General features: G+C 40.7%; 1 protein-coding gene across 3 annotated transcripts in view; it reads right to left on the bottom strand.

Moving 5' to 3' along the window:
- The window catches only part of LOC117367521 (dentin sialophosphoprotein-like), a 109963-nt gene that overhangs the window by 26514 nt on the left and 57474 nt on the right, over positions 1-25975 (bottom strand). The window contains exon 1 of one of the 3 annotated variants that reach the window (XM_033960141.1): positions 21341-21372. The exons of the other annotated variants lie outside the window; for them this stretch is intronic. The gene's annotated coding sequence lies outside the window, so the exon portion shown is untranslated. Of the gene's footprint in view, positions 1-21340; positions 21373-25975 lie in introns of those variants that run through there. 3 annotated transcript variants of the gene reach the window in all.

Here is a 25975-nt window from a genome sequence, read left to right on the forward strand (position 1 = left end):
TAAATGAGAGAGCCGATGAGGAAGCTTAGCGGCAAAAAGTTTTATATTTTAGAGTGCAGCCTCTGATGGCTCTAGAAATACAATCAATTGACTGATGTGATAAGAACTATGAGAAATGAGAAATGAGCAGTGTTACTCTGTATATTAGATATGAGAAAGTTGATGCATAGGTAGGTCTATTGGTGGTTGATGTTAATAGATAATTACACTTCAGCAGCCAGGCTAACTGCATAAATGGGATTGTATAAAACTTAAAATTCGGAATATTGACTTAGCAGGCTCCACATAAACCAGCAAAATGCTCACCACTACCATCCAAATATTTGCCCCAATATTTATAATGTGCAACGTTGAAAAATATAGGCCCAGGAAACCTAAGGACCTCGCTCCTAAACCCTGTTAAAACTTGATATTACTAACATCTGGTGTTAACATGGATTAGTTCCAGCAGTAGTTACTTTGGTTCGGTTTAATTGCCGGTTTAACAGCCTTTCATTATTGACCACAAAGCAGTGTGTAACATTCTGTACATAAGAACAGCAGTTTATTGAATACTCTGGTATGGCTTCTTCTTGTGACCTGGAAAACACAGTACTGCTCATCAGAACATGCTTAAAGGGACTACAGTACTGACTTAAAACAGCTGTCCTCCTTGCAGTATTGACAGCATTGAGCACCCCACTTCACGCCAAAGTCCTTGCACAAAAAGATACCCACCCACCAGCCATTGTTAACATAGCATAGCATAACATAACATAACATCATACTTCTTAACCATGTAACCATGAATTCTACACGGTTTACAAAAGATTATAAACTAAAAACAATTTAAGGATGACAAAAAAAATAAATTATTTTGACCAAGTATTTCGAAAAGAGATAAGTTTTCAGTTGAGTTCTGAAATATTTATAAGAATAAGCTCCAAGCAATAACAATTGAAATTCTCTGTCTTGTGAAGCTACCAGTAGAGGGTGGTGCTTCAATATTATGTTTTCACCAGTCTCTAGGGTTAGGCAATTCCCTGGAATCCTGCAGAACTTGCCTGTCCCTCATTATTGAAAAACGTGATAGGGAAACAGCACCCCCCACTGGCAAGACTGTAGCTGGAGGACTCCCACTCAGTTTAGAGTGAACAGTGCCGGCAGGTCCTACCAATTTCCCAAAAGTGTACAGGGGAAAGGGGGGGGGGGGCAAGTTATCAAGCTGTGGTAAAAGCTGCTGTTTTATTGCAGCATAGTTCACTGTGGGAGTCATTAACCTATGGTATGGTATCTCAGCAGTGGCATAGACAGAAGGCAATTTTTGGGTGGACCAATGGGTGGAATGAGTAAGCCCAATGAATTTCCTCTGTACTCTCCACTACCTCCTCCACTCCATCAGACATAAAAATTAAATACCTTACCTGGTAGGAATCCCCAAGTCCTGACAACTGAAGATATTCTTAGCTTGTCAGTGGCAATGCTCACATCCTGTGCATACTACTACTACTATTAATTATTTCTATAGTGCTACCAGCCATATGCAGCACTGTACAGAGTCACTGAGAAGACAGTCCCTGCTTGAAAGAGCTTACAATCTAAACAGACAAACAAAATGTCACGGATACAGTTAAGGGGAACGGTTAATCTGCTGGCTGGGTTGGTTGGCAGTAGGGAGTAGGGTTATGGATTGAAGGCTATATTAAAAAAGGTGGGTTTTCAGTTGGCTTTTAAACAAGGGAAGGGGTGTGGCGGACAAACTCAGGTAATTTATTCCAGGCATAGGGGGCAGCTAGATGAAAGGAATTGGCAGTGGAGGAGAAGAATAAAGCTAAGAGCGGCTTCTCTGAGGAATGGAAGTGTATAAGGAGAGAGAAGAGAGGAGAGATATTGAGGGGCAGCAGAATGATTGCCGTGATATTCTGATAGCCCAGGGCAGTGGCGTAGCAAAGGTGAGAGGCGCTCGGGGCAGTGGTGCCCCTCCCCCACCCTCATCTCTGCCTCCCCACTCCTTCCCCAATCCCCCCCTGCCCCGCTCCTTCCCTTCCCCTGTACCTCTAGTTGAAGTTGTTGCTCGAGGCAGTCAACAATGTGCTCCTCACGCCCCCATCAGCTCTCCCTCTGACATCACTTCCTATCTGTGGCACTCAGACGTGACATCAGCGGGAGAACTGACGGGATCGCGAAGAGTACGTTGTTGACCGCCACAAACAACTTGTTCAATTAGAGGTATGGGGGAAGGGAAGGGGGCGCGCAGAGGGGAGGAATTGGAAGAGGCGTGTGAGGGCGGAGAGGAGGAGGGATGTCGGCACCCCCACCAACATGGTACCCAGGGTGGACTGCCCCCCTTGTGCCCCCCTTACTATGCTACTGCCCAGGGGTTTAACAAGTTGAGGATGTCATCAGCTGTTGGGGGCTTGGGAATCTTCTCTAACTTTATCAATGGTTCATGCTACGTTGGGTGCTTTTTAACATATTTATCAATGATTTAGCGATGGGAATAACTAGTGAGGTAATTAAATTTGTAAATGACATAAAGTTACTTAAAATTGTTAAATCACAACAGGATTATGAAAAATTGCATGAGGACCTTCTTACTTCTGGAATACTTCATGTGGTGTTCCTCAGTGTTCTCCACTTTCACCTACACTATTCAATGTTTATCTTTCATCATTGGGCTCATGTTTGAGCAACCTGGATGTAGAACTGTTTAGTTACGCTGACGACATTACTATTTTCATACCTTTTACTTCAGCTCTATCCCAGATTACCACTAAAGTTGAAATCGTAATGAAACAGATGGATTCCTGGATGCAAAAATTTAAACTCAAGCTAAACTCTGGCAAAACAAAGTTTTTCGTGGCGACTGCTAGTAATATTTCTTCTGAACCTTCTATTAGTATAAATTCAACTCAGTATATAATTTATCCAACGATTAAAATTTTGGGAGTTATTTTAGACCAGCATCTTACAATGCATGCTCAGATAGATGCTGTAGTGCGTAAATGCCACTTCACGTTATGGAAATTGCGAACAATTAGATCTTATTTTGAATTTACTGCTTTTAGATTACTGGTTCAATCGTTACTATTGAGTCTTCTCGATTATTGTAATATTATCTATCTGACAGTCAGCAAGAAAGAATTAGCAAGACGTACAATAATACAGAATACAACGGTCAGAATGATTTATGGCCTGAAGAAATTTGATCATCTTATACCCTTTTATCGCGAATTGCATTGGCTGCCAATGGAGGCCCGGGTATTGTTTAAACTAGGCTGTTTCTGTTACAAGGCTGTTTATGGTACAGCTCCTTCTTACTTAGTCAATAGATTTTCTTTATCATCATACAGACATAGTAGAAGAACTCATCCTTTCTTTAATTTTCCATCTGTCCAGGGTTGCAGGAGTAAGAAATTTCTAGATCATACTTTGGCATCTTCATGACAACGAATTCCGAATATTGTTGCTTACTACCCATTCCTATGGCCATTTTAGAAAACAATTGAAAACCTATCTTTTTTCTAAATATTTGACTTTAATGAATCATCTTATTTCATGTAACATGTTTACTTTTATAACTTTTAGTAAACCGCGTTGAACTTCTGGTTACACGGTCAATAAGCACAATGTTATGTTATGACCTTACAAGATGTGTAGACAGGACATCAAAATAGCAGATGACATTTAATGTGAGCAAGTGATGTATGTGGGAAGAAGGAACCCAAACTACACTTCTCCCTCCGTATTCGCTGTGTTAGGGAATTAACAGACCTGCGAATACAGAAAAACCGCGAATAACTTTTCATATGTTATTCGCTGTTTTCTATTAAAAACCATCGTGAATATGGTGAAACTGTGAATAACTCTGCTCAGTGCGCAGTAGTGGCTAAGAAAGCAAATAGATAGGAGTCATTAGGAAAGGAATGGAAACCAAATATTATAATACCTTTGCATAACTCCATAGTGCGACCATCCCTCAATTACTGTGCATAATTCTGGTCACAGCATCTCATAAAGGACATAACGGAATTAGCAAAGGTACAGAGAAGTGCAATGAAAATGATAATGGGGGAATGGGACAAATTCCTTATGAGGAAAGGCTAAAGAGGTTAGGTCTCTTCAGCTTGGTGAAGAAATGAATGAGGGGAGATGGTGCTAGAGGTCTATAAAATAATGAGTGGAGTGAAATGGGTAGATGTGAATCGCTTGTTTACTCTTTCCAAAAATACAAGGACTAGGGGACACACAATGAAGCTACTAAGTAGTAAATTTACAGCAAAACAAATCAGATAAAATATGTCTTTAGTCAACATGTAATTAAACTCTGGAATTCTTTGCTAGAGAATGTGGTAAATGTGGTTAGCATAGTAATGTTTAAAAAAAAGGTTTTGACACGTTCCTAAGAGAGTCTATAAACCATGATTAAGATGGAGAACAAAATCCACTCCATATACCTGGAATAAACATGCATAAAATCTGTTTTTAATGGTTTTGGATCTTGCCAGGTACCTAACATCTGCATTGACCACTGCTGGAAACAGGATGCTGGGCGAGAAGGGCCTTCAGGCTGTCCTATCAGGGCAATGTTTATGTTCTTACGTTCTAAAGTAGAAGCATGCCCCTTCCCCTGCATTTCTGGCTGTTTTAATAAGGAGAGAAATTACGAATGTGTATTTTAAAGTTCAATTTTGGCAGGGCTAGGGGGGTGGGTATGTGATGGTAGAGTGTTCCTTCTTCTCTCTGGAGGACATGGAGGTGGGGATGCAGTGCAGGGGGGTTCTCTTGCCTCCAGTGGTGCAGGCGGAGGATCGTATGTGAGTCGATCGCTTTGGCACTGCTCACTTTATGAATGCACCAGGGAGGAAAACAATGTCAGTTTTGAGTTGGCATTATGTTGTTCTGTTGGAGAGTTTACCACAAGTTGTATTGTTTGATGCATATAATAGTGAGCTGTTCTGTATTTGCATGCTTGGCATATCATTATTATGTAACCCTCGGCAACTTAAACTCACATATGTTATTGGAAATATACTGCTTGACATTGCTGTTGAACCCATGTGAAGAACACATATCGTATGTTGTTACCGTAACACGCTTTAGTAACTACCCCCATAAATGTATATGCTCATTCCCTCCTCACCGAAACCTATACCCGACTGCCCCAAAAGACAACTTTCTCCCTTTCTGGCTGCCCCTCAAGTTTCTTCATTCTCCAGACTCCTCACTGTCAGGACATTCCAAATCTTTAGTGGGGCATGAGCAGTTTCTAGTAGCTCTTGTGTTGCTATTGCCATCATCTAAAGTGGGAAGAGCTGACATGGCTTCCCTATGCCCTGCTTGCGGTGGGTGAGGCTGAGCACTATCACGCACTAGTGTGCGGCAACTACAGTTCTTGAGCGATGAACTTGTGCTCCTTGGCAAAAAAGTTGTTTTCACTCGCTAGTTGACTCATTAGCATGATTATGATCTCATTTGCATTTTAGTTAGGCTTGAATTTACCCCCACTCCTCCTCCATTTACAAAACCGTAGCATGTTCTTTAGCGCTGGCCACGGTGGTAACAGCTCTGACGCTCATAGGAATTCTATGAGCGATGGAGCCATTACTGCTGAGGCCAGCACTATAAACTGCGCTACGGTTTTGTAAAGGGGTGGGGGGGATTAATGTGCATTAAAACCTGCAATGGTAATAAGGCGGTTTATTAAATAGACCTCCTAGTGTAGAATATTCAAGATTCAAAATTCCCTTCTTCTTCAGTGGCATACACTTATTTTGTGGGATTCACAAGGGATCAAGGCCCATATACTAAACATTGCAGATACCCGATATAAATTTTGACAGAAAACCCATCACAGGTCATAATTAAACGTGTTCCTTTGATATACCATTCTAATCTGCCAAAACATTGTCTTTATATATTACTTTCCTGCAGTTCAGACATTTTTAAGAAGCAAATTTAAGGGCTCCTTTTACAAAGCCTCGCTAGGGCCTTAATGTGCGGAATAGCGTGCGGTAAATTGCCAGGCGCACTAACCGCTACCGCCTCCTTTTGAGCAGGTGGTAGATTTCTGGGTAGAACATAAGAACATAAGCAATGCCTCCGCTGGGTCAGACCCGAGGTCCATCGTGCCCAGCAGTCTGCGCACGCAGCGGCCCAACAGGTCCAGGACCTGTGCAGTAATCCTCAATCTATACCCCTCTATTTCCTTTTCCAGCAGGAAGTTGTCCAATCCTTTCTTAAACCCCAGTACTGTGCTCTGCCCTATTACGTCCTCTGGAAGTGCATTCCAGGTGTCCACCACACGTTGGGTAAAGAACTTCCTGGCATTTGTTTTGAATCTGTCCCCTTTCAACTTTTCCGAATGCCCTCTTCTTCTTTTATTCTTTGAAAGTTTGAAGTATCGGTCCTTCTCTACTCTCTCTATGCCCTTCATGATCTTGTAAGTTTCTATCATATCCCCTCTAAGTCTCCTCTTCTCCAGGGAAAAGAGACCCAGTTTCTCCAATCTCTCAGCGTATGAAAGGTTTTCCATCCCTTTTATCAGACGCGTCGCTCTTCTCTGAATCCTTTCGAGTAACGCCATATCTTCTTAAGGTACGGCGACCAATATTGGACGCAGTACTCCTGATGCGGACGCACCATCGCCCAATACAACGGCAGGATAACTTCTTTCGTTCTGGTTGTAATACCCTTCTTGATTATGCCTAGCATTCTATTTGCCTTCTTAGCGGCCGCTGTGTACTGTGCAGTCGGCTTCATTGTCATGTCCACCATTACCCCCAAGTCCCTTTCTTGGATACTCTCATTCAATAACATCCCTCCCATCGTATAGTTGTATCTCGGGTTTCTGCTTCCCACTAGCGCTCACTTATCTGGTGCATGCGTTAAAACCGCTAGCGCAGCTTTGTAAAAGGAGCCCTAAGTTTCAGGTAAAGGCAGAACAAAAACGTGTTAAGTCTACAAGTCAATTTGGGGCCTTTTTACTAAGCTGCGCTAGTATATGGGCTTAGCACATCCTAATGCGGGACTTTCCTGCACGGTAAGCCCATTTCTAGCAAGGCCATAAATACAATTATATCTTTTTCTGGCTGTGCATTAATTTAGCATTAGTATATGGCAGTGTCTCACAAACTCTGCCACGGCACACTAGACTCGGAGCTGTGTCTACAGGGCCTCTGAGCATGTGCGGATGTGGACCGGTGATGCCACATGCATGTGCGTGATGTTATCACTTCATCATCCTCGAATACTCAGAGGTCCTGTAGATGTGGCTCTGAGCTCGGGGCCTTCCAAATCCCGGACAAACTGCCAGGTCTTGGAAATCCATCCCATCGCTGGTGGAGGGGAGGGGGGCAGAGAGGAGGAGAGGTGCCAGTGCTGGCAGTGACTGACTCGTCTCTTTCGCAGCACACCTGGAATCTTGCCACGACACACAGTTTGCAATATACTGGAATGTGGCCACTGAAAAAAAATAGCACAGAAGCACTTGGGTCCTGATTCCATAAGCTGCATCTAACTCCTAGGCACTGTTTGGCATGGTTGTCAATCATCCGCTAAGCTCCATTTATAGAATCATGCCTAGTGGCGCCGGATCCTTAGGCGCACTATCAGGTAGGCCAAGGTTTTCTTGGTCAAAATAAGTGCACCTAAGGTAGGCGCCTACCAGCACCTAAGTCAATCCATGACCAAACTCTGCCTCAGATCCACCCCAAATCTATCCCTAACCACGCCTACTGGCCGTTATGCACCTCGGTGTAGATGCCTGCCGAGTTAGGTGTCTACCAGCAAATTAACCCCCCCCTTCCTTTTACAAAACTGTAGTGTGGTTTTTAGCGCTGGACGCTCATAGGAATTCTATGAGCATCGGAGCTGTTACCGCCATAGTCGGCGCTAAAACCTACATTACAGTTTTGTAAAATGGTGGTAGTAGGGGGCTACATTTTGTAAAATGTTTTAAAAATTGGTTTTAAATGGCACTTTCAATTATCAGTGCTGATTAAGCTAATGAAAAAAAATGAAGTTGGGCACCTAGACTGGCTAGGAGCGTTGATCTAAGCACCTAACGTTTGATGCCATTTATAGAATCGAGGCCTTACTGCCTATATAGGAGGCATTAAAGGCTCCCATGTTAAGTCAGTGTTATTCAATCACCCTCCCCCCCCCCCATTTTACATAACTGCAGTAGTGGATGATGTGCAGCAAAAGCTCTGACACCCGTTTAATCCCTATGGGTGTCGGAGCAATTGCTTCAACAGCAGTTGCTACCGCGGCTTTGTATAACAAGGCCTTAGTGTGCGCTAATGTCAATGCACTAGCTGAATAGCATTTCCATGCCCATTCTTCACCCCTGAAATAGCAAAAGCAACAAAACACATTGTGGTGGCCTGCATTAGGCTATGTTAAGTTTGAATTAGTGCTTAACATAGCGTAATGCTAAGGCCCCTTTGTTAACACTGTTTTCCAGCTGGGTTTGTTGTTTTTTTTTTTAAGTTTCTGGAAGGGAAAAAGATCGTCAGAAGAAACTGTGCTCAAAACCTCGAGCAGAAACAAAACACCACAAAACACTGGAGAATTTCTGCCTGGCTTTCCATTGTACCTTGGGGCAAAGATTCTAAAGTATGGTTGCATACAATTTTTCTCACATTTTTTAAATTTTTTTTTTTTTTTTTTTCTGTGGAACTCTGTCACTTCCAGAATCTTAAGGAAATGTAAGCCCCCGGGCAAAAGATAAGCTGTTTCCAAATGCTGCAAATACATGCTGACTGGCAATTTACACTTTTTAAAATCCTCCTTTAATGTCTGGTCTTAAACCTGGCTCACGTTCTTGGCAACAGGAGATGAGATGTTTTGCTGGTCTCCCTCATGTTAAGGCATAAATCATACATTATTATCCTAAATTTCTTTCAAATGCTACTTAAAGAACTTCTGAGGATCAGGATTATTACAGGTTGGATCTAAACAGTACTACATAAGTACTGGGTGGCTGTTATACAAAGCCAGCCTGTAACGCAATTGCATTGTGAAACCGATCAATGAAGGCACCTTGGCAAATTCAGATATGGGGAAAAGCTGGAGCAATGGATCTTCTTAGAGACAACAAAAAACCACAGTCACTTGGTCCAAAAAGAACATCAGGAGTTACACCTGCTTCTAAAACATCTGAACTTTCCTACAGGTCAAGAGGCGATGGCGTTCTCTGACTGGAGGGCAGGGGGCTGTAGATATTTGAGTCAACTACACAACCTGGGGTGGGGGGTGGTTTGCTCCTTTCAACAAGCCCAGCAGAAATGGGGACTCCTGGCCCATTATTATTATTTTTTTCAATATCTCCAACTCTGCCCCTATTATTTAGCCCTTAGGGGTGAGCCGGGGGGCCATGTCGCTTTCACTACCTTGGATAAGCTCTTCATGCTTACTTCTGTCCCTCATAATAAGTTGGCTGTGTGGTATGCCCTGGGTAGGGAGTTCTAGCAGCATTCTGCTTTTGTTCCACTAGCGGCAGTCTGGGCTCCTTTGGTGGGGGAGACGGTCACGGCAGAGGAACTGGCTAATGGCTTTGTTTTGGCTTTTCATGTCACCCCTAATGTAGGTCTTCACGAGATACAATTTAAGATCTTCCACTAGGCCTATATCACTAGAAGCAAGGGTAAACAGATGGGACTTTGGGCTGATGCCACGTGCGATAAATGTAAACTTGCTAGTGGCACTATAGTGCATCATTTTATGGAGTGTCCCCAGCTGAAAGCTTTCTGGCTGGGTATTTTCTCTGCTTTAGAGACTATGCTGGGGACTTCCCTTGAGTGGTCTTTTAAGGTGCTGCTACTGGGTATAGGGGTGATTTATGCAACCAAGGCTTAGGCTAGTATCAAATTCAATTTGTTCTTTTGGCACTCTTGCTGGCTAAGAAATTCATTTTGCAATACTGGTTGGGGGAATGCGTCCCTTCTCTTCATCACTGGCAGAATCTAATGGTACAGATGGTTCAGTGGGAACAATCTCGCTTCTCACACAGTCAGAGAGATGATCGCAGGGCTTACTGTTACCTCTGGAAGAAGTACTCCTCGACATTAGCTGGAGCGTCAGGGTCCTAGAGGGGAGTGGGGGATGGCACGTGGTGGGTTGGGGGAGTCTCCTTTTCTTTTCTTTGGGTTTGGGGGAGTTTGGGATCGGATTGGGTGAAAATGTAAAATCATTGGTATGCAGTCTCTGCTGTCTTTGGGTCTTTTATGCATATTTTGTATCGCAAATATGCCATTTGTTGGGTTTTTGAGGATTTCTATTTCTCTTTGTGCTGTGATGTACTACATTGCTGCTTTTCAGCCTTTGCACTGTTTTCTATTCTCAGCTGTGCATTTCTTGCAGTGTTTTTGCTTGCCAATACAAAAATATACAAAAAAAAAAAGATTAGGTAAACATCTGCTACTGAGCAGCACTGCACTGGAGCGATTAGGGGAGGTTGTTCCCTAAATTCCTAGGGGCTTTTTGTCTCTCCAAAAGCCAAACTGGCAAGGGATACCAGTGTCTCTGTGACAGAGCTTGGAAATTACACATTTGATTTTCTAAAAAAAAAAAAAAAAATGACAAAGATAAAAGTGTATATACCAGTATATGCACATTTTCATCATCAGCGTTCAACCCTCTAATGCAATCCTTGGGAACCAACTTAGATCTCGCATGAATAAAATATTTCATCTATGCAGACGACATAACGATCATGGTACCTATAATGGCTGCATTAGCCAATACCCTCACCAGTGCCATAAAATGTGTCCACCTCATAGAAAACTGGACCTCAACCCACCGCCTCAAACTAAATAAGAACAAAACCAAATCCCTTTGGCTAGGACCCTTGACTGACCCACGCTACACTCCAAAGATTACAGTAGACAACACAGACTTTCCATTAGAACTACAATCCTGAATTTTAGGAGTACATATTGAGAATCACCTATCCATGAAGAGCCACATACAATCAATAATAAAACAATCTTTCCTTGTGATGAGAAAGCTACGATCCATCCGAAAATACTATGAAACTGAGGCTTTCAGAATTTTAGTGCAATCCCTAATCCTATCTTGGCTAGTCTACTATAGTGTGACACTAGTTCTTTGCTCGAAAAAGCTATCGCATCTAAAACTAGTTCAAAATGCAGCAGTAAGACTCATATATGAACTATGGAAATTGGAACGCCTGCAGCCCTGTTGTATGAGACTACATTGACTTCCCATAACCACAAAGACCAAGATTAAATTAGACATCACTGCCTATAAGATCCTGAGAGGGAATGCCCCGACAGCCTAATAGAGCCGGCCACCCTGCTCCAGGGTACCTCCAACAGATATTCCACCAGAAATCTTTTCCATTTAAAATTCCCAGCATGCAACAATACAAAGTCTACCAGGCAAATTACCTTATCCATCCAATATCAATTAGCAGAATGCTGGAACCAACTACCACTTACACTATGATCTTGTGCCTACTATTTCAGGTTCAGAAAACTTTTAAAAGCATGTCTGTACCATGACAGGGAGCCAGCCCTGAATTAACTGAAATGGCAATTGTAAAAGCCCATTCTAAACTGTCTAATGCAACTGCTGGGACATAACGATGAACCAACAATGACCTACTTGAATTTGTAACTATGTGTGTTTGTAACTATGACCTAACTGTATTAATAACTGTATTGATCTACCTGTATTAGCAACCTCTTATAATATAATCCGACCTTGAACTAAATAGATAAAGGCAGAATAGAAAACATAACATTGCATTTAGGTTGCTATTCTACACCATAACCATGTATGTGCCAGTTGAAACATGTTTTCCCCCTGATTCTAGATTTGAGTGTCTAAAGTTGGACCTGCTTTCAAGATGCACGTGCAACTTATTGCCTATTGATTTATTGCACCTGATTGATGCCTCTGTATAAGAGTTTAGTGAGACCTCATTTAGAATATTGTGTGCAATTCTGGAGGCCACATCGTCAAAAAGATATAAAAAGGATGGAGTCTGTCCAGAGGAAGGCTACTAAAATGGTGCATGGTCTTCATCATAAGGAGTATGGGAACAACTTAAAGATCTCAATCGGTATACTTTGGAGGAAAGGTGGGCGAGGGGAGATTTTATAGAGACGTTTCAATACCTATATTATGTAAATGCGCATAAGTCGAGTCTCTTGCATTTGAAAAGAAACTCTGGAATGAGAGGGCATAGGATGAAGTTAAAAGGTGATAGGCTCCTCTAGACAAAAGAAAGTATAAAATATAATTTTCTTTTCAGGTATAAGTGCAAAACTAGTTTCTTACTTTTAAAAATGTTCAGTACAACTCAACTTCTCTTAGACCACATGGATACTACTACAGTGACTAATTTTTTTTTCCTCTGCTTATTCTGTGAAGAGCTGTATGTTCTTCTAACCTGACAGGGAAACTTGTTTCTTAGGACATAAGAACAGGGGCTGATGAGCTGGGCAGCAAAATTTCAATTTCAGATAACCAGGACGACCATAAAATCTAACATACCAGCTGCAGAGGGCTTCTAGCTCTATAATATGTACTATGGGTAGCATGGCTACCTCTGTTATCCTAAGTCCTATTATCCCACTGCATCTTCCTCAAATGGTTTACAAGTCATGTTTAATGTTCCTGTCAAGTCACTGCAGCTTCTCAAATGGAAACGAGAGGGGTGGAAATACTTTATGATTTCTTATGCTTAAAAACAATTATTGGGTATAAGGGAGGCGGGATATTTGATGTGAGTTATACTTTGATGGTATATTAAGTGATGTTAAAGTATAAAATGATTGTATATTATGTTACACTTATTGAAAGTTCTAAAAATGAATAAAGATTAAAAAAAAAGAGGTAATAGGCTCTGGAGTAATCTAAGGAAATACTTTCTTACAGTGGAACAGTCTCCCGGAAGAAGTGGTGGAGACAGACTGTGTCTGAATTCAAGATGGCCTGGGATAGGCACATGGGATCTCTCAGAGAGAGAAAGAGATAATGGTTACTGTGGACGGGCAAACTAGATGGGCCATTTGGCCTTTATCTGTCTTTATGTTTCTAATGAGCTGTTAACCTTCAATTATTGAAATTAATTGGCACCAATTAGGATTTGTGCGTGCATCTGGCCACATGCCATGCTACATTGCTGGAAGCCTAAATCCCATAGTGTGGAACTCGAATGGGGGCAAGGCCAAGGAAAGAGTATTTCCAAAAAGTTACGTGCAGTGTTATAAAATAATAGGTCTCCATGTCCAACTTGTGTGCCGGTATTTACATCAGATTTCAGTACAAATGTTAAGTCTAACATCGAGGGTTGGGCACAGGATTTGGTGCTGCTACCACTACTATTTATCATTTCTATAGTGTTAAGTGCTATTCTTTTTTGGCACCTGATTTTGAGTGTTGTTTATAGAATTCTCTCCTTTATGTGCTGGTTTTACAGCCTGTTGAAATTTTAAATGTCTTTGCAGATTAACACCCATTTCTCCTGTATTTTAGATCAGCCTCTGCGTCAGTAGGTTCTTTTCTAAAATACTAGTGAAGCTTGAAACTTTCTGACCTCTGCGTCTCAATTCCAGCTTCTACATCCTTTCTAAAATGGGGCTATATACATTATAAAGGTGACATATATACCTATGTGCCTTCATACGAGTGGGTGCTGAAAAGTTCTCAGCCCAACCAACCAACTTCCTAAATTCTGAGTGTTATTTTGCCACTGTAGCTGAAAAGGGTGTTAAGTGGCAATTTGCAGAAACAAAATTCCATGGTTTTTTTGTTTTTTTTTTGCATTGTTTCAGATCATTGATTGAACCATATCCACGTCATTCTCTTCTTGGTTGGACTGAGAACTTTTCAGCACACCCTCGTAAAAGTATCACAGGGAAAGTGGGCTTCAAGGCAGGTGTAATTATGTGGCTGTATGACAGTAAGCACAAGTATTTATAAAATACTTGTCTAAGTACCAATCTTGATCCTGCTTCACTCATTCTCCATCTCCCAGAATGCCTACATGTATAGTGCACTGTATACTGTAGAAAAGTGTCATTTTGTTTCACTGCATCTAATTTTTGCTCATGTCTGCCCCTGGATAATAACAGCCTATTTAACTGCATAAAATGCTGTTCTTCAGGTTTAATCCAATATGTAAGAACATAAGAATAGCCATACTGGGTCAGACTAGTAGTCCATCTAGCCCAGTATCCTGTTTTCACAGTGGCCAATTCAGGTCACAAGTATCTGGCAGAAACCCAAGTAGCAGCAACATTCCATGCTACCAATTCCAGGGCAAGAAGTGGCTTCCCCCATGTCTATTTCAATAGTAGACTATGGACTTTTCCTCCAAGAACTTGTCTAAACATTTTTTAAACCCAGCCATGCTAACCGCAGTTACCACATCCTCTGGCAATGAGTTTCAGAACTTAACTATTATCTCCAAAGTTGTAAAGAGTACTGCATACCAATTTATTTATTTATTAACTGTTCTGTTGTGCAGTTTACAATACACTGAATAGTAATCAGGCTTGGAGGGTTAAGTGACTTGACCAATCACAGGGAGCAGGCTGGGATTGAACTCACAACCTCAGGGTGTTGAGACAGCAAAGAGAAACTGCATGAGTAGCTCTGTTTATAATATTTGTTACAGGCGTATGAGTGTAACAGTAACTGCATACTCTGCTCATGCTGTGTCTGTGGATGGGAGACAAAGTATATATATATATTTATTTATATACATATACATAAACTGCAAATCAATTAATCATGATTAATCGCAATTAAAATTTTTAATCGCATTAAGCAATAAAGCATCCTTCCTCATATTTCCTTCTATACTTGTACAGTGGCAAATATAGACAGCAGAAGTAAATTCTTAGAACTGTCATGTTTTAATTACTAAAATAAAAAATGAATCATTTTTCTCAACTTTGTTGCTTAGTGATTTTATTTTTCTAATCATTTTGTTCTGTCTTTAAAATCGCCAGGCAGCAAAGGTGAGAAAAATGATTTATTTTCATTTTAGTAACTAAAATATGTCGGTTCTGAGAATTTATTTCTGCTGTCTTTATTTGCCACTGTAGGAAATGTGAGGGTGGATGGACGCAGTTTATGTGATTAAAAATTTTAATCACAATTAATTGATGTGCAACCCTAATATATATACACATATACATACATATATATATTTGAAAGTCCAATTATAAGGGCAAGTCTATAATTTGACACCAAGAAGTAAGCACCAAAATGGGGCATACGTATTACCAATTCACTTAGGCACACCTTTCATTATAGAATGCTAGCGCAAACCTGCTTTGGCACACCAAAAATTAGGTGTAATCACATTTACAAGGTCAATGGCTGTTGTAAGTGGGTATACCTAGGTGCACCAATCAATGCGCACAGCTAATATTCTATGAGTTGTACATGTTGCTTGGTGACACACCCATGGCCTGCTTAGTCTCTGCTATGCTCCCTTATAGTTACGCACTATAGCACTTAGGCACTACCTTCTGGAATAGCACCTAGTACATATATGCACATCAATATCGATTATCAGGACAGATGAATTATGCCAAGTGGTGAGTACTTATAAGCATTCATTTATAGAATTGCCCTATATAATGATTCCAGTAATGGGTATTTAAAAAAATATTCCCATATAGATTCAATGGTTGTTGCTGATATTTTACCTGCCTTCCTGATATTTATTTAAATATTCAAAATATTTTACTAGGGGGGGATGGTGGTTTAAGACTAATGATAGCTCGCTATAGGGTGACTGAGCAAGTTCAATCTAATGTTTGGCACCCTCAAGCTCTTGAAGTCTTTCCCCCCCTAGTAAAAGATTTTGAACATTCCAAGTTTATTAAAATTTGATATAGCACTTAAAAAATTGTCAAAGCGGTGTACAAACCAGACCAAGACACATAGGAAAGCGGGGTAGAACTACAGTCGTAATAGGAAAGAAAAACAAAGAGGTTGACACAATGGATTTAAATAAATATGAAGAAGGGAGGTAAAATATTAGCAATAAACATTGATTCTATATTGGAGCATCTTACCCCTTCTTCTATTAAACTGCGCTAGCGGTTTGTAGTGCAGAAATCCGCGCTGAATGGCCCGCACTGCTCCCGATGCTCATAGAGTTCCTATGAGCATCGGGAGCAGCACGGGTCATTCAGCGCGGCTCTCTGCGCAAAAAACTGCTAGCGCAGTTTAATAGAAGAGGGGGTTAGTCAGATATATTCACAAGAGCAGTGTTATATTTAAAAAACAGCCATTGTTCATATATCCTCCTAGTAAAACTAGATGACGCCTAAATTTAAATGTACGTTTATAGAATACTAGCACTTAATGCAGGTGAAAGTATACTTACATATGAACTGGGAGAGTGCTCAGTGGTATTCTATAAAATACATGCACAACTGCCTTAGCATGTATATGCAAGGTTCATAGTCTTAAGCGCAAGAGACAGATGTACGCTGACAAACGAGCGCCAACAATTCAGCGCAGGACTTCATCGCGCCAAATAAAAACCTTCTTTTAAAGGGCTCCGATAGGGGGTGTATGGGGAACCTCTAACTTTACTTAATAGTGATCGCGCTGGCGTGAGGGGGGTTGGGGGGATTGTAACCCCACATTATACTCAATTTTTCTCTATTTTTAGGGAAAAAGTTAAGTTTTCAGTATAATGTGGGGGGTTACACTCCCCCACACTCCCCCAATGCCAGCACGATCCCCCCAATGCCAGCACCCCAACGCCAGCACCCCCTAACACCAGCACACCCCCCGTCGGAGCCCTTTAAAAGAAGGTTTTTCTTCGGCGCGATGAAGTCCTGCGCTGAATTGTCAGCACTCATTTGTCGGCGCGTGTCTGTCTCGCGCGCTTAAGACCCGTCATCATAAGCAAGGGGGAGTCACCGGGGAGGAGCTTGGGCGGGGCCGACAGTTACATACATAACTTACAGAATACTGTAAGTTATATGCTTAAGTGCCACATTTCGGTTGGCCCATTTCTGCCAGACATAGACTTACTGTAAGAAGGCACTCCTTAATGTAGACACATTAATGTTGGCTTATGCTAGTATTTTATAAAATCACTTCTACACATGTGTTATGGAATAGACTCAATACCTGCACTGGAAGGAAGTTATCAATGTAGGCTACTGTTAAAACATGTTATTTTACTGTTAACCCCATCTATTAATAACTACTGTAGGACTCACTTCATAAAATGGGACAAATGCTAAAACAGCACGAGTTAGTGGAAAAAAAAAAGTATGTCTTAACGGTAGCCCACATTAATAACTTCCTTTTTTAGTATGAAGAGTTTCAGTCTCTGGTAACCAGAAATTGTGTTGTGATGTCATAATGCCTCATTCCACCAGTGTCTAAGAACCAGCCTCATCAGTGATGTCACAATGACTACATTGCACTATCTATCTCTCCCTTTTACTCTGGAATGCCCTTCCAATCTACTTCCGCAAAGAAGAGGCTTTGAAAAATTTTAAGTTCCAATTGAAAACTCATTTTCTCCACCCAGGAGCTGGAAATTCAGGTTAAAATTATTTCCCTGGGGGGAGCACATTCTGTGAGAGACTTTTATTGCCTTTTAATTTTTAATATGAGTGCCTTGACTGGTTGTTAATTTTCCTGTTTTAAAGTGAAGTTCTTTTCCTGACTTTTGTTCTTATTGATATGTATGTTCACCACTCTGGCCTATATTCTCAGTAAGGGTGGTATATCAAATGCAAAATAAACATAAACTTTTATTGCATATGACACTGATTTTGATTTCTAGAGACATTTCTTTTTTCTTTAAGGGGGGGAGTTATGAATGTAGACTACTGTTAAAACATGTTATTTTACTGTTAACCTCAGTTATTAGTAATCAATTAACATAGGGGTCCTTTTACTAGGGCGTGCTAACCGATTTTGCACTCGCTAAAGATTAGCGCACGCTAAATACTAAGGTGCCCATTATATTCTATGGGCGCGTTAGCATCTAGTGTGCGCTAAATCGATTAGCATGCCTTAGTAAAAGGCCCCCATAGTAACATAGTAAATGACAGATAAAGATCCGAATGGTCCATCCAGTCTGCCCAACCATGCATGCTCCATAAATTAATCATTTAATTTAAATGGTCCTTTTTCTTAGTTATTTCTGGGCCAGAAACCCAGAGTTCTGCCCTGTAGTGTGCTTAGGTTCTATCTACTGTCAAAGCTTACTCCAGCCCATCTTAACCATCCCAGCCATCGAAGCCCTCATTGCATACAATGGGACATTTGCCTGTATACTGTTCTATAACACTGTGCAACTCAAAGGAAAGGGGGCGTGGCTGAGGAGGGACATGGGCATGTCAGGGTCAATTTCCACCAGCTGGCATAAGTACTGACTGTCAACTTTAGGTGTGGGAATCATCTCTAAACGCTATTCCATAAATAGTGCTCATGCCAGAGCTCCCTTTTTAGAAGTTTTTTGTAGCATCAATTTTTTACACTGCTGATTTTTGAGTGCCATTTACATAGCGGTTATAATATTCGAACTCAGGGACCTAGGCACTTAAGCAGTTAGATTTCTTTTGGAAATTACCCTTCCTTCTTCATTTATTAACCTGAAGCATTTTGCAGACTCCGCCTCAGAATGACCCCAAAATAGTTGATTTTGATTTAACCCCAACAGGATATTTTCAGTGGCATTATCCAGTCAAGTGCTGCTGAATAAGCCCAGTTTTACCCCGAACAAGCAATTTAAATGCCCAAGAGCTTCTTCTGGACTGTTTATAAACATGCAAAATATTGGGCCCTAGGATACCAAAGCTGAGCCATACAAAAACAATTAAATGTAAGAACATAACATATGAAAAGCCATGCTATACTTTGTTCCCTGTAAGCAAAATGCGTGAGCAATTGCTCATACATTATAGGAGCATCGTTCACAGATAGTTGCTCACAAAAATACTTACAAATCTGAAACATTATTGGTTTTTAGAACTTGTTCAAACAAAATTTTTTTAAAAAATAATTTGTCGCTAACACACACACAAAAATGTGCACACACCTGGCAAATCCTTAGAGTGTTTGGAAAACAAACAGGAGAAACCGCCTTCACACCAGTGAACAGCAAGAAACAACAGTCTCTTTTATTGTGATAGACTCGACACGATCGTGTTTCGGCCCAAAGGGGCCTGCCTCAGGAGTCTGGTAGTTGAATCATAATAGATTACGGTATATATACACTTTGTTGCGGTTAGCAGTACACACTGTCTTTTCAATGTGGTGGTGTTTCTCATGGTTCAATGTCCACTCAAAGAATGAAAAGAGTAGGTGAATCTGCACACTTCTCCCTCTGTATCCATGGGGGTTAGGTGCAAAACTGGACCGTGAAGTGTGAAAAACCACTAATAACTTTTCAGCTGGCTCTGACCCACCCCCGCCTCCCTCCCGCCATCCCAGACCTTACCTGGTGGTCTAGCAGGCTTTCAGGCCAGGAGTGATCTTCCTACGCTCCTGCCCCATGCAGATCACTCATACAAAATGGCTACCATGAGTTCCCGTAGTCTTTCGAGACTACGATGGGAGCTCACGGCAGCCATTTCCTATGAATGATCTGCACAGGGCAGGAAGGTAGGAAGATCGCTCCTGCCCCGAAAGTCCACTAGACCACCATGTAAAGTCCAGGATGGCGGGGGGAAGGCGGGAGGGAGGCGGGGAAGGCCGGAATGCAGCTTTTATTTTTTTTTCAAAAAAAATTGCGAATAACCGAATCCACGGATACTGAAACCGCGGATTTGGAGGGAGAAATGTACATATAATCTATTATGATTCAACTACAAGACTCCTGAGGCAGGCCCCTTTGGGCCAAAACACGATCGTGTCGTGTCTATCACAATTAAAGAGATTGAGTACCTTCGTTGTTGATTCTTGCAAGTCCTTAGAGGGTGTCAGATCAAAACCCGTTGAGACCAGATCAAATCACAAGTACCTGGCAGATCACAGAAAGTTCTCATAGGTCATTTCCAGAGATAAGCAATAGCTTCTCCAAGTCTACCTGGTTAATAATAATTTTTAATGGGCTTTTCCTTCAGGAATGGGTCCAAACATCTTTTAAATCTCATGATGTTTTTTTTTTCTTTACCACATACTCCGGCAACCGCTGTCCCAATTTGATATGAACCTAAGAACTGCCTTAATGGGTCAAACCTAAAATCCATCTAGCCCAGTATCCCTTTATCAAATAGTAGCTAATTCAAGTTACAAGTACCTGGCAGGACCCCCAAAGTAGCGAAAACTCCAAGCGACTTACCCCTAGGGTAAGTTCCTTCCCCAGGTCTACCTTAATAATGGTTTATAGACTTTTGTCCCAGGAATTTGTCCACTTCTTTTATTTTTTTAAATCCAGCTTTATTACCTGATCTATCCCATCTCTAGCAACAAGTTCCAGAGCTTATCTATACATCATGTGAAAAAATATCCATGGTGTGAAAAGAATTCTTCAATTTGTTTTCAATCTGCTGCTTATTATTGTCTCCTTGTTGTGGTGGTGTTTGGAAAGTTCAACAACCATTCCCTATTAACTGTTCCACCCTATTCATTACTTTATAAACTACTCTCACTGAAGAGCCTTAATCTATTTAGCCTTTCTTGATAAGGGAGACAGGCATTCTATCTATCTCCTTAATACTATATTCTTTTTTAGGTGAGGCAACCAGAACCTCACACATTACAGCTACATCTAACTCCTTTTTTTAGAAGTTTGAGTGTCTTCAGGTTTTAGGGCTTAAAAATAATCCAGAATCTGAAACTATTGCTGTTCTCCCATTATATTTTCCTAACCTGAAATTTTTTTCTTTGATCTTTTTTCCTTCTTCATGAAGCTCATAGAAATGAAGCTCAGTTAAATCATGATGCTTACCGGGATCTATGTTCAATGACTTGGGCTTCGGTTTCAAAGCTACCTTTAGTGCCGTGGTATTAATATTGATATCCAGTATTCATTCACTTAGGAAAAGGTATTTAAAGGAAATATTTGGAGCTCTAACAAAAGAAGGATCGCCTTTATACATGCACCTATATTTCTGTCAGAAAATGGAAGAAAAATATATTCTCCTCAGTTTATTCTCCTCGGTGGGTGGTATGATTAAATCCAATAAAAATATTATTACTTATAGTGTATATAACAAATGCCATAGTGTGCCTAGCTATTAGCTAATGCACATTCCGAGTGTAGCTGCATTAGTCACTGTGCCTTTAATTATAAACACAACACTGCTATCAAATACAGTATACAGAAGGAGTTTCCATTGCACATAAAACATATTCCATCCTAATATACATAACCCATTAAAAGTCTTACCTCTTTAGTATGCCTTGCTTAGTAGATTGTCTTCCAGACCCTGCAAATCTATCATTAAAGTCAGACGGATGCATATAAGGTGATACCTAATCTTGCCTTGGGTATTTGAAAATCTATTTAACATTCCAGGAATTTAAACTCTGCTTCAGACAACAGGCAGCCAATCGGCGTGCCGGGGAGAGGGAATGATGTCACAAGGTGTCACGGAGAGTCTAGCACACCCACACTTCCTACAGCCTACGAGGTGGATTTTCCATAAAAAGCTTCTGTGGTTTCCCAAATGACTAGACCAGCTTTCATTTAATTAAAGATCTTACTTTGGATTTATTTTTACGGCTAAATTTATTCTGGTCACATATAAGCTGTTTCAAGAGAATACACAATTATCACCCCCACAGGAGGACTGTGTCAGGGGCAGGATGTGTGCTCTTTCCTGTTAATGTACTCTCTTTATGTTAAGCTGCATATGTGAACAGACTCCAATCTCTTTAGTGAATATGAAGTCATGGTAAGGGAAATCAAACAGTAAGCTTCAGTAAACATGGTACATTTCCTTTGCTTACTGAATATAAATTGTCAGCATGATCTAATTAAGAATAAGCAAATACTTGACCTCAAGTTAGTTCAAAACCAAACTAATATATAGAAACATAGAAACATTATGTTTATGTTTATTAACATTTGATATACTCAGCGGTTTACATTAGTAAAATTTCAAAAAATATAAAAGGAATGCCATATAAAATAGGATAGCATACAGAGAACACATCATACAACATCATATACAAAATAGTAATTACACTGTGAGTGGCATAATAAAAAAACCCAAAATGTCTACGTCCATTTTTTATGACGGTGGGGGGGAGGGGCCAATGATTACTGGGGGAGTGTGTGGGGGTCTGTACTTTGACCCTGCAGTGGTTATTTGGCCACTTTGGATACCTTCTGAGCACTTATACCTGTTTTTAGATTGCCTAAGTCACAGCATATAAGTTCCGTCTAGACGGTCTCATTAAACTTTCGATTATCACTGCAGGACGACTAAGTCTAGGTCGACCCACATCTTACCTACTTCCCGCCCTAATCACTTCTTGAAAAATCCCCTTTTCACCCTGGGCGTACAACGGCACTGAAAAGGTCTAAGCTGTTTTTAGAAATGTCTAAAACCCGTTTCGATTTTTGGCACTTGGACGACCTGTCTTTTTGATCATTCAAGTGCCAATTTAGGTGGGCTGTTAGACATATTTTCATTTTGATTATGTACCTCTGTGCATTTAAGGGGTGTCTGAGGAATTCTCAATAAATATGATCCACTGGCAGAGAATCTGCTCCAAATGCCAACTGAAAAAAATGTTTTTAACAATGTCTTAAAAGCCTTGATATTTATTTCAGACCTGATATGCCTTGGAAGATAATTCCAAAGGTTGGGCGCTAAATAAAAGAATGCTTTATTACGGGTAGATTTCCACCTTGTTCTACTTACAGCCAGAAGTACCAAACTATTATCCTGTATCGACCATTGGAGAATAAGGAATTGTCAATGAATTCAAATAATCCAGGAACTGAATTCTATAAACAGTAACCAATGATAGTGCTTATAAAGAGGGTTTACATGATCATATTTACTTTTGTGCCCTAGTAACTTTATAGCAGTGTTCTGCAAGGTTTGTAATCACCTGATATTAAATTTAGTAAGACCTGCATAAACCATATTACAGTAATCAAGTCTAGCTATCAAAAAGGCATGGATCAAAGTGTGAAAACTGTCATTATCAAATAAATACCTCACAGATCTTAAGGATCTACTTCCGATACCTGCGCCGAAAATGTAAGCTGAGAATTGATGATAATCCCAAGATATTTAAATTTCTCCACAAGGGGTATATCCCTCCTCTGAAAATGCAAGAAAGTATTTGGAACAGGTAAACGTCCTGTCAACCAACAACGGAAACTTTTATCACGGTTTCTCTTTAATGTATTCTTTGTTAACCACTTTTGAGTTTGCTCAAGACCTCTAAGAACTGTATTTAAAGACAAGGAAATTGGGTCTATTTTTGCTAATAATGATATATTATCTGCATAGCAACAGACTCTACTTCCACACTCTTCTATCAATAATAACAATGGTACCAGATAGGATGTTAAGTAAAACAGACGATAGAGTAGAGCCCTGTGGGACACCACATTGTAAACCTAACTTATCCGAACACTCTATAGAAGTAACAACTGAATACGATCTATCCCTTAAGAAAGACTCAAACCATTTAGGTACTGTAGCTCCTAATCCTAATGTAGACCATCTATTAAGTAACAATTGATGATCTACAAGATCAAAGGCTGCTGTGAAATCCAATGACAACGCAAATGCAAGGAAACCATTATCCAATATTTCATGAACATTACTTATAAATCTACTTACAATAGCTTCTGTGCTAGGTCCGGTTCTAAAGCCTGCGTGTTTGGGATGTAAAACATTAGTTTTCTCTATCAAGTTCATAAGCTGCCCATCCACAGTAACCATTGTTTCTTTCTCTCTCTTGAGAGATCCCATGTGCCTATCCCACACTTTCTTGAATTTAGACACAGTCTCTGATTCCACCACCTCTTCCGGGAGACTGTTCGACACATCTACTATCCTTTCTATTAAAAAAAGTATTTATTTAGATTACTCCTGAGCCTATCACCTCTAAACTTCATCCTATACCCTCTCATTCCAGAGCTTCCTTTCAAATAAGACGCGACTCATGCGCATTTACGCCACATAGGTATTTAAACATCTCTATCGTATCTCCCCTCTCTCGCCTTTCCTCTAAAGTATACAAGTAACTAGGTGATTATAGAGAATGGTTTGGAGAAAAAGTTGGTCCCTGCCTCCGCTCCATCCCCCCGCAGATTCTGTCTCCATTCCCACGGGCTTTGTCCCCATCCCTGGGAGAGGGCATCAACACAGATCAATCAGGCACATCATAAGGTTTCCTTTTATATTAAGAACATAAGAATAGCCTTACTGGGTGAGACCAATGGTCCATCAAGCCCAGTAGCCCGTTCTCACGGTGGCCAATCCAGGTCACTAATAGCTGACCAAAACCCAAGGTGTAGCAATATTCCATGCTACCAATACAGGGCAAGCAGTGGCTTCCCCCATGTTTTTCTCAATAACAGACTATGGACTTTTCCTCCAGGAACTTGTCCAAACCTTTCTTACAACCAGCTATGCTGTACAGAGGGAAGACTTCTGAGGCAAAAGGTTGACTTTGAAAGGGCGCCTTAATATTAAGAGATGAAATAGCCCACGCCTAAAGGGCTGTGATGAAACGGCTGCAATTAACTGTCCTGTGCGCTGAAAGGACCACTCTGAAAGGGCCATACTGAACTGGATGCGCTGAAACAGCTGTGCTGAATCATCCCATTCCCCCTAAAGTTAGTCATAGGTCCTGGGCAAAGCATTCTTCTATAACCCATGTCTAACTTTAAGTGTCATTTATAGAATAGTGCTGAGCAGACCTTTATGTTGCTGATTTTTTAGGCACCATATAGAGAATTTAGTTCTAAATTAACAAGTGTTTTTCTCGGTCCCTAGCACAGATTCACTGAAGTCCACCAATTCATGAATAGTGTCCTTGTCGCCAGCACACAATGAGGAAGTCACCAGTAGAAGTGAGGTACATTATGTGGGACTCGTATTTCTCTGTGAGTTCTCTAGCTGCGTCCTTTAATTCATATTGTTCCTGTAGCACTGATAGACAGATGCAGCATTGTACAACATAGTAGCCAGCTTTGTGGGTGTTTGAGCACCCCCAATGTTGAGCAAACTCCTTGACTGTGGCTTGGAAGGAGCAATTTCCAGTGGGTTTAAAACCCCCAGTAATTTTGAATATGATGTACAGATTAAAATGTTTTAGAATGTATGATACCTGTGGAGGTGCTCTTTAATTTGAGTTTTTCTCCTTTTCAGCACTCCCGTCCTCGATAAAGAATCTCGAAACGCGTCGGCAAGGGGAGTAATCAAATTAAGAAAACTAAGAAAAAGCTAGGTGGCGTATGTTTAGTACGAAATTAATAAATTAGTAAAAGTATAGAGAAGAAAAAGAAGAAAAATAAAATGAAATGTTAGTATTTATTAAATATTAAATATTAATATCATTGGGACTAATGAGGATTGAGAAAATTGCGAGCTATATTACTTGCACGGAGGTCTGAGGATCCCTAGAGACATTTAAAAATTCTTTTGATATACTGTTAAAACGAAGAAATTGTGGGAATGATTGTCATATGATTGGTTGATTGTTGGAAATTGAGAATTATTAATTGTTTAACGGATGGCAGTACATATTAAAAGCATTTCTGTACCAAGACAGGGAGCCCACCCAGAAATAACTGTAATGGTAATTGTAAAAGCCCATTTTTAAACTTTCCAATCCAGCTCCAGAGACATAGGACTCCTTTTACGAAGCCGCGTTAGCGGTTTAATGCGCATAATAGTGCGTGCTAATTTGCCGGCCGTGCTAGCCGCTACCGCCTCCTCTTGAGCAGGCAGTAGTTTTTCAGCTAGCACGGGGGTTAGTGCGCACTAAAAAGGTGTGTGCGATAAAGCCGCTAACGCGGCTTTGTAAAAGGAGCCCATAATGATGAGCT

This window comes from Geotrypetes seraphini, chromosome 1, assembly GCF_902459505.1.
Source record: "Geotrypetes seraphini chromosome 1, aGeoSer1.1, whole genome shotgun sequence".
NCBI classification, from domain to species: domain Eukaryota; kingdom Metazoa; phylum Chordata; class Amphibia; order Gymnophiona; family Dermophiidae; genus Geotrypetes; species Geotrypetes seraphini.